Source organism: Oryctolagus cuniculus, chromosome 6, assembly GCF_051225735.1.
Source record: "Oryctolagus cuniculus isolate XC-2025 breed Fujian yellow rabbit chromosome 6, ASM5122573v1, whole genome shotgun sequence".
Classification (NCBI taxonomy): Eukaryota; Metazoa; Chordata; class Mammalia; order Lagomorpha; family Leporidae; genus Oryctolagus; species Oryctolagus cuniculus.
This window is the reverse complement of record NC_142872.1, coordinates 1615719-1623968: the sequence shown is the minus strand read 5'-3', so window position 1 is coordinate 1623968 and position 8250 is coordinate 1615719. Positions and strand designations below refer to the sequence as shown.

General features: G+C 39.5%; 1 pseudogene; it reads right to left on the bottom strand.

The window, feature by feature from the left end:
- Nucleotides 1-6393: 6393 nt before the first annotated feature.
- LOC149125903 (olfactory receptor 2H1-like) lies at nucleotides 6394-7335 on the bottom strand (annotated as a pseudogene).
- Between the last annotated feature and the right edge of the window lie 915 nt (nucleotides 7336-8250).

The following is an 8250-nucleotide window of genomic DNA, read 5'->3' as shown; positions in this document are numbered from 1 at the left end:
TTTATGATAAGAACATTTAGAAGTTTTCAAAAACAAATGCTTGAACTATGGAAATCCTTACTGGACAGGATGGAAAATCTCTCTCATGAAAATGAAATCTTAAGGAGGAATCAAAATGAAATGCTGAAACTAGTAGAACATGAACTTGTGATAGTGAAATCAAAATGAAATGAAGAATTCAATAGGTCAAATGACAAACACATTAGAGAGCCTTAAAAACAGAGTCGGTGAAGCAGAAGAGAGAATAACAGACTTAGAAGACAGAGCACAGGAAAGTATACAGTCAAACCAAAGAAAAGAAGAGGAAATTAGAAATCTAAAAACTATTGTTGGAATGGGAAGCTGGATACACAGCAGACTCATAGAATGGCAGATGTCCTAAACAGCACTCTGACCTCAGAATCAGCCCTTAAGGCACTCGGATCTGGCTGAAGAGCCCATGAGAGTATTTTAGGCATGGAAAGCCAAGACACTCTGGCAGAAAAAAAAAAGAGGACCTAAATGAAAGATCTCTGTGAGTGAGGTCCTAGTAGAAAGAACAGGGCTGTCAAAGAACGAGGTACCTTTCTCTGAAGGGAGGAGAGAACTTCCACTTTGACTATGACCTAGTCTAAATAAAATGGAAGATGATGAACTCAAGAGGCTTCCATATTCTTGGCAACTCATGACAAGAGCCTAGGGAGAATACTGACGCCATAAACAAGAGTGTCAATTTGTTAAGTCAACAACAGGAGTCAGTGTGCACTTATTCCTCATGAAGGATCTCTGTCCTTAATGTGTTGTTCAATGTGAATTAATGCTATAACTAGTACTCAAACAGTACTTTATACTTTATGTTTCTGTGTGGGTGCAAAATGTTGAAATCTTTACTTAATTTATACTAAATTGATTTTCTGTATATAAAGATAATTGAAAATGAATCTTGATGCGAATGGAATGGGAGAGGGAGCACGAGATGGGAGGGTTGCAGGTGGGAGGGAAGTTATGGGTGGGAAAAGCCATTGTAATCCATAAGCTATACTTTGGAAATTTATATTTCTTAAATAAAAGTTTTAAAAAATGGTGGAATTGAAAAACATCATGCTGAGGGAAACAAGCCAGTCCCAAAGGGACAAATATCATATGTTCTCCCTGATCAGCGACAACTTACTGAACACCTAAAAGGAAACCTGCAGAAGTTAAATGAACACTATGAGAAACAATGATTTGATCAGCCCTTGTCCTGACTGTTGAGGAACAACTTACTATTTTATTCCTTTTAGTATTTTTTTTGTTCTACTTAATAGCATTGGTTGAACTCTTTACTTAACACACAATTATTCTCAGTCATTTAACTGAAAAGTGATTCCTGTTAAATAAAAGAGTGGGAATAAGAGAGGAAATAGATGTACAGTTCAGCACATGCTCACTCTGACTTACTTCTAATGAGAGCTAGAAACGTGCCAGGGGATTCCAGTTCAATCCTATCAAAGTGGCATGTACCAATGCCATTTTACTTGTTAAAGTGATCAGTTTAAGTTCATAATTGATCAGAAAGATAGGGATTACATAAGTAAGACCAATGTCTGCAAATAATAATTGATAGAATTAAAAAAGAGAGAATGATCCTACATGGGAAGCAGGATGCACAGCAGATTCATAGAATGGCAGATGTCCCAAACAGCACTCTGGCCTCAGAATCAACCCTTATGGCATTCGGATCTGGCTAAAAAGCCATGACAGTTGCACAGGCATGGAAAGCCAAGACACTGTGCCAAAAAAAAAAAGAAAGAAAGAAAAGAAAAAAAGAAAGAGGACCTAAATGAAAGATCTCTGTGAGTGAGATAACAGCAGAAAGAACGGGCCATAAACGAAGGAGGTACCATTCTCTGAACGGAGGAGAGAACTTCCCCTATGAATATGGCCTTGTTTAAGTAAAATCAGAGTTGGTGAACTCAAGAGGGTCTCATACCCTTAGCAGCTCATGACAAGAGCCTCAGGTGATTACTGACATCATAAACAAGAGTGTCAATTGTTGAATCAGCAACAGGAGTCACTGTGCACCTGCTCCCCATGTAGGACTTCTGTCCTTAATGTGTTGTACTATGTGAATCAATGGTAAAACTACTACTCAAACAGTACTCTATACTTTGTGTGTCTTTGTGGATGCAGTCTGTTGAAATCTTCACATAGTATATATTGAGTTGATCCTCTGTATATAAAGATAATTAAAAATGAATCTTAAAGAAGAATGAGATGGGAGAGGGAAAGGGAGTGGGAGATGGGATGGTTGCAATTGGGAGGAGGTTATGGGGGGAAAAGCCATTATAATCCAGAAGTTTTACTTTGGAAATTTATATTTATTAAATAAAAGTTGAAAAAAATAAATATCCATTATTCTTTCTAGTAAGTTATATTTTCACTGATGTTAATGATAGAAGTTACCTTCCTTTGTTTCTAAAGATTTATTGTTTCTTATTCCTTTTTTAAAAGATTTCTTTATTTATTTGAAAGGCAGAGTTACATATAGAGAGAAAAGAGACAGAGAGAGATTTTCCGTTCACTGGTTCACTCCCCAAGTGGCTGTAATGGCCAGAGCTGGGTTGGTCTGAAGCCAGGAGCCAGAAGCTTCTTCCGGGACTCACATGGGTGTAGGGGCCAAAGCACTTGGGTCAGCCTCCATTGCTTTCCCAGTTCCATTAGCAGGGAGCAGGTTGGAAAGCAGAGCAACTGGGAATTGAATTGACACCCATATGTGATGCTGGCACTGAAGATGGTAGCTTAACCCACTGCACCACAGTGCCAGCCCCAAGATTTATTGCTTCTAAAGATTTACTTATATTTATTTATTTGAAAGGTAGAGTGACACAGAGAGAAGGAAAGAGGGAGGGAGGGAAAGAGAGAGAGACAGAGACAGAGAGAGAGAGAGAGAGATTGAGATTTTATCTGTTGATTCACTTCCCAAATGCCCACAACAACCTGAGGCTGGGCCAGGCTTAAGGTAGGAATGAGGAATTCCATCTGGATCTCCCAGTGGGCGGCAGATACCCAGTGCTTTGGACATGAATTGCTGCCTCCCAAGCTCATTAGCAGGAAGCTGGGTTTTCCCAATCACTCTGACATGGTATGCAGGCATTCCAAGTTTGAGTTGAACCCAACCCACTTTAAGTATCATCTGTAAGGCTGGTCAAATGGTGATGAACTCCACAAGTTTTTGCTTGTTTGGGAAGTCTTTATTTCCCCTCCCTTGATAGCTTTGTTTAGAAACTTCATCTACGGGTTTGTCAAGTATTCTGGGTTAACAGTTTTTTGCTATTGTTGTTCAAAACTTGGAATGTATTTTTTCATTCCTTCCTGAACTTTGAGGTTTCTGTTGAAAAAGTCTGCTGTCATACAATGGGAGTTCCCTTACAAGTAGCCTGGTGTTTTCTTCTTGGAAACTTAAGATTTTTTTGTGTGTTATAAATTGGAAAGTTTCACCAGAATGTGTTGTACGAAGTGTTCTTTTCTGTCTTTGGGGGGATTCTATGGGTTTCCTAATTTTAGATTTCCATATATTCCTGAAGATTAAGGAAATATTCAGCTATTATTTAACTGAATAAATTTTCTAAGCCACTTCTCTTTTCTGTTTCATCAGGGACTCCCAAACTTTCATACTGGCTCATTTAATGGTGTCCAGGAGATTGAATGCTATTTTCATTCTTTCTCATTTGTTTTATCCTATTTTTTTTTTTGTCTGACTGACATTTTCACAGGCCCATCTTCAAATTCAGATATTTTTCTTTTGCTTTACTTACCCTGCTATTTTTTGACTGATGGAGATCTTCATATCTAATATTTCTGTTAGGTTCTTTTTCAATATCTCAATCTCATTCCCATCATGCCTCAGTTTCCTAATTTCATTTAGTAGTCTGTATACATTCTCTTGTATCTCTTTGAGTGACATCAGAATTATTCTTTTGATTTTTTTTATCAAGCATTCTGTCAGTCTCCATTTCTTCAGAATCTGATACTAAGGCATTATTTTGTTTATTTAGGCCATTGTATGGCTCTGTCTTTTACTACTTCTTTTGTGACTCTGTTGAATTTTGTGCAACCAGGGGATCAGTTTTTTCTATATCTTTTTTTTAAAAAATTATGTATTGAAAGTCAGAGTTACACACAGAAAGAACGAGGGGGTGGATCTTCCATCCACTGGTACACTCCCCAATTGGCCACTATAGCTAGAGCTGCGCCAATCTGAAGCAAGGAGCCAGGAACTTCTTCTGGGTCTCCAACGCAGGTGCAGGGGCCCAAGGACTTGGACCATCTTCTTCTGCTTTCCCAGGCCATAGAAGAGAGCTGGATTGGAAGTGGAGCAGCTGGGTCTCGACCTGGCACCCATATGGGATGCGGGCACTGCAGGTGGTGGCTTAATCCGCTACACCACAGCACCAGCTCCTCTATATCTTTTAAAGGATAATTTTCATAGATTGAGAGATTCCTTCCCTGAAGGTATTTCTTTGACTTCTGACACAACTGACAGAATGGGAGAAAATGTTTACAAACTATGCAACTGATAAGGAGTTAATATCCAGAACATATCAAGAACTCAGGAAACTCAACTACAAACAATATAAATAATCCAGTCAAGAAATAGGCAAAGAAAATCGACAGGCATTTTTCAAAAGATGAAATTCAAATGGTCAACAGATAGATGAAAAGATGCTCAGGATCACTTGCCATCACCACCATGAGGTTTCACCTCAACCCCGTGTAAATGGCTTTCATATAGAAATCAAAAAACAATAAACGTTGGCAAGAATGTGGGGGAAAAGGTGCCCTAATCCACTGTTGGTGGGAATGTAAACTGGTACAGCCAGTGTGGAAGACAGTATGGAGACACCTCAGAAATCTGAATATAGACCTACCATATGACCCAGCCATTGCACTCCTGGAAATTTACCCAAAGAAAATGAAATCAGCATGTGAAAGAGTTATCTGTGCCTCAATGTTTATTGCAGCTCAATTTACAATAGCTAAGATATGGAATCAATCCAGTTGCCCATCCACCAACTACTCAACAAAGAAAATGTGATATATATACACTATGGAATACTACTCAGCCATAAAAAGGAATGAAATCCTGTCTTTTGCAATGAAATGGATACAACTAGAAACCATTATCCTTAGTGTAATGTGTCATTCCCAAAAAAGACAATTACCATAGTTTTCCCTGACCTTTGGTAATTAATAGAGTACCTAAAAATGTAATGTATATGAGCAAAATCGATATTTTGAGAATTGATTATTGTTTACAACCCTAGTCTCTACTGTGGAAGACCAGAGTTTTTTTCTTCCTACTATTTGTTGAATTTTTACTTAGTAGAGGGTTAATCTTATGATTATAGAATAAACTGAAAGTATGTCATTGCAAAAATAGAAAGAATAAGAGAGGAAGGATGGAGTGTGGGGTCATGGGTGGGAGGAAGGGTAGGGTGGGAAATATCACTATGCTCATATATCTGTATATATGAAATACATGAGATTTGTTCACCTTATATAAATAAAAAAGTTGATATTCAATATCCAAGTCCCTTTTGAAAACTCAATTGGATATAGGCAATATTCTGATTCCACATTTTCAAAACACAATAATCAACACCTATATCTATGTGAGATATTTTATACATATTTTCTCTTAGGAAAATTGCTTTGCTAGTGTGTACATAGAAAAATAAATTTGAGAAATATATTAACATTTTTAACCACACGGAGGTGACATTAAGTTTGGATTAGACATAGAAAGCTGCAGGTCTTCAGTAATAAGAGTGCTTGCACCCTTTGTTAGGTTTCAAGTGCCTCTGAGGCACCTCAAAGGAGAAGTTTCATCTTCTGAAAACTCCAGCTGAGGAAGAGCATACCCAAAATGCAGGTAGGCTCCACTCTCTGTGTCATGAACACAAACAAATTAAAAAGGAAAGGCTGCAAATGTAGTAAGAACTCAGGGAAACTCCAAGGAAATCCCCCCCTTTCAGGTTTGTCTAAGCTAATCTATGGTATACAGTCCTCCCCATGAATTATTATTATATTTTCAACTTTAAATCCCAAATAACATCAAACATATTTTTTATAAATTCCAGAATGTTCTGTTCATCATTATTAAGTTGCATAAAAATAATATATATGCCTCAAAAGTTAATGTTGAAATTAATATTTACCCAAGACAACTACATTTTGAACACTTATTGTATGACACAAATGGTATTGCATTTGGATATTTACTTAGCAAGGTGATATTTAAAGTATCAAGGATAAAAATGAAAATAATTTAGTCTTTTTGATCAAAACTTCCTTTGGGGAAATATTTAAAGACTAAAAAATGAGTAAGTAGCAGTCATGACTTTCAACTTCCTTTCTGGTCCAAATTCTCAATCATCTACTTTTGCTTATGCAGATCCCCTTTCTCAACACTCTTTGAAGAGCACCCATCACTTCTTTGTTTCTCAGAGTATAGATGAGAGGGTTCAGCATGGGTGTGACCACAGTGTAGAAGAAGGTGAAGAACTTGCCATATGTTGAAGTAAAGTTGGTCTTAGGGTTTATGTACACAACTGCCACTGTGCCATACAACATGAAGACCACAAAGAGGTGGGAGGAACAGGTGGCAATGACTTTCTGCCTCCCCTCCTCTGCCTTCATTTTTACTACTGCTTGAGCTATACATCCATAAGAAGTCAGGATCAACCCCACAGGCAGCATGGTGAAGATGACAGCAGAAATGGTCATCTGCCACTCAGTGGCAGAGGTGTCTCCACAGGCCAGGCGCAGGAGGGCAGGAACATCACACATAAAGCTGTCCAGGTGGTGATGGGAGCAGAAGGGTAGCTGGAGTGTGATGGGAGATTGGGTCAGAGACTCCATCAGGCCACACAGCCAGGCCATAAGCACCAGCTTCCAACAGAGTGGACGGTGCATGATGGTGGTGTAGCGCAGAGGCTGGCAGACAGCCACATAGCGGTCAAAGGCCATGACCACCAGCAGGACGCCTTCTGTGGCCCCAACACAGAGAAACATTCAGAGCTGCATAACACAGCCTGCATAGGTGATGCTCTTGTCTGGCCCCCACAGGTTTGACAGCATCTGGGGCACCGGGATTGTGGTGAAGCAGATATCCAAGAAGGAGAGATTGCTAAGAAAGAAGTACATAGGGGTGTAGAGACGAGGGTCCATGCACGAGAGCAAGATGATGGTGGAGTTGCCCAGGATCGTCATGAGGTACAGCATGATCACAATCCAGAAAAGAACCGACTCTTCCTGGGGCCATTCAGAGAACCCAAGAAGGATGAAGCCTACTGGGAAACTTTTGTTAGTCATTCCTCTTGCTTTTGCATTGGGGTTGGATGCAAGGTGAGATATTATGAATGGATTTTGTAGAAAGATTTGGCTTAAATTTGTTTAGAGAAAGTAAGCATTGTTAGTTTTCTAGGCCTTTCGGGAATGTGTCCCTTCACCTTAGTTCCATAAGATACAATCTCTGTTTCTAAGGCTGCGTTTTTATGTCAAAACAATATTTTTAAGACAGCTCCCTTGGAATTTGCCTCTGAGATCTGTAATCACAACATCCCCAGTGGACGCGTTCACAGAGCTCCCTCACATGGTTCATGTTCCTCGCAGCACACCTCTGCAGTGATAGTCACAGCAGCTCTCCAAAAGTCTTGCAATAGGAAATGCTAGATCCAAACCTTAGCTTTCACTTATCTACAACATAATCCTTCAACAAGGCATATTTTTATTATTTGGTGATGTTAGTGGGGAAAAATGAAATTCAGGTAATCTCAGGATCAAAGTCCTATTGTTTTCAGTGTAAACCCTGAAGGAGAACCTGAAGTCATTAGCAAACCCTGGAGTCTGAGGAAGCACCGTGCACAGGAGACACTCTGACTTTGAAAATAAGTATATAGGAGCTGGTGCTGTGGTGTAATGGGTTAAGTCACCACCTTCAGGGCAGGTATCCCATAAGGGTGCCAATAGAGTCCCGACTGCTCCACTTCCTATCCAGCTCTCTGCTATGACCTGGAAAAGCAGTAGAAGATGGCCCAAGTCCATGTGCACCTGCACCCATGTGAGAGACTGGAAAGAAGCTCCTGGCTCCTGGTTTCAATCAGCACAGCTCGAGTCCATGTGGTCACTTAGGGAGTGAACCAGTGTGGTGGAAGACCTCTCTCTCTCTCTCTCTCTTTCTCTCTCTGACTCTTTGTCACTCTGCCTTTCAAATAAATAAATCTTTAA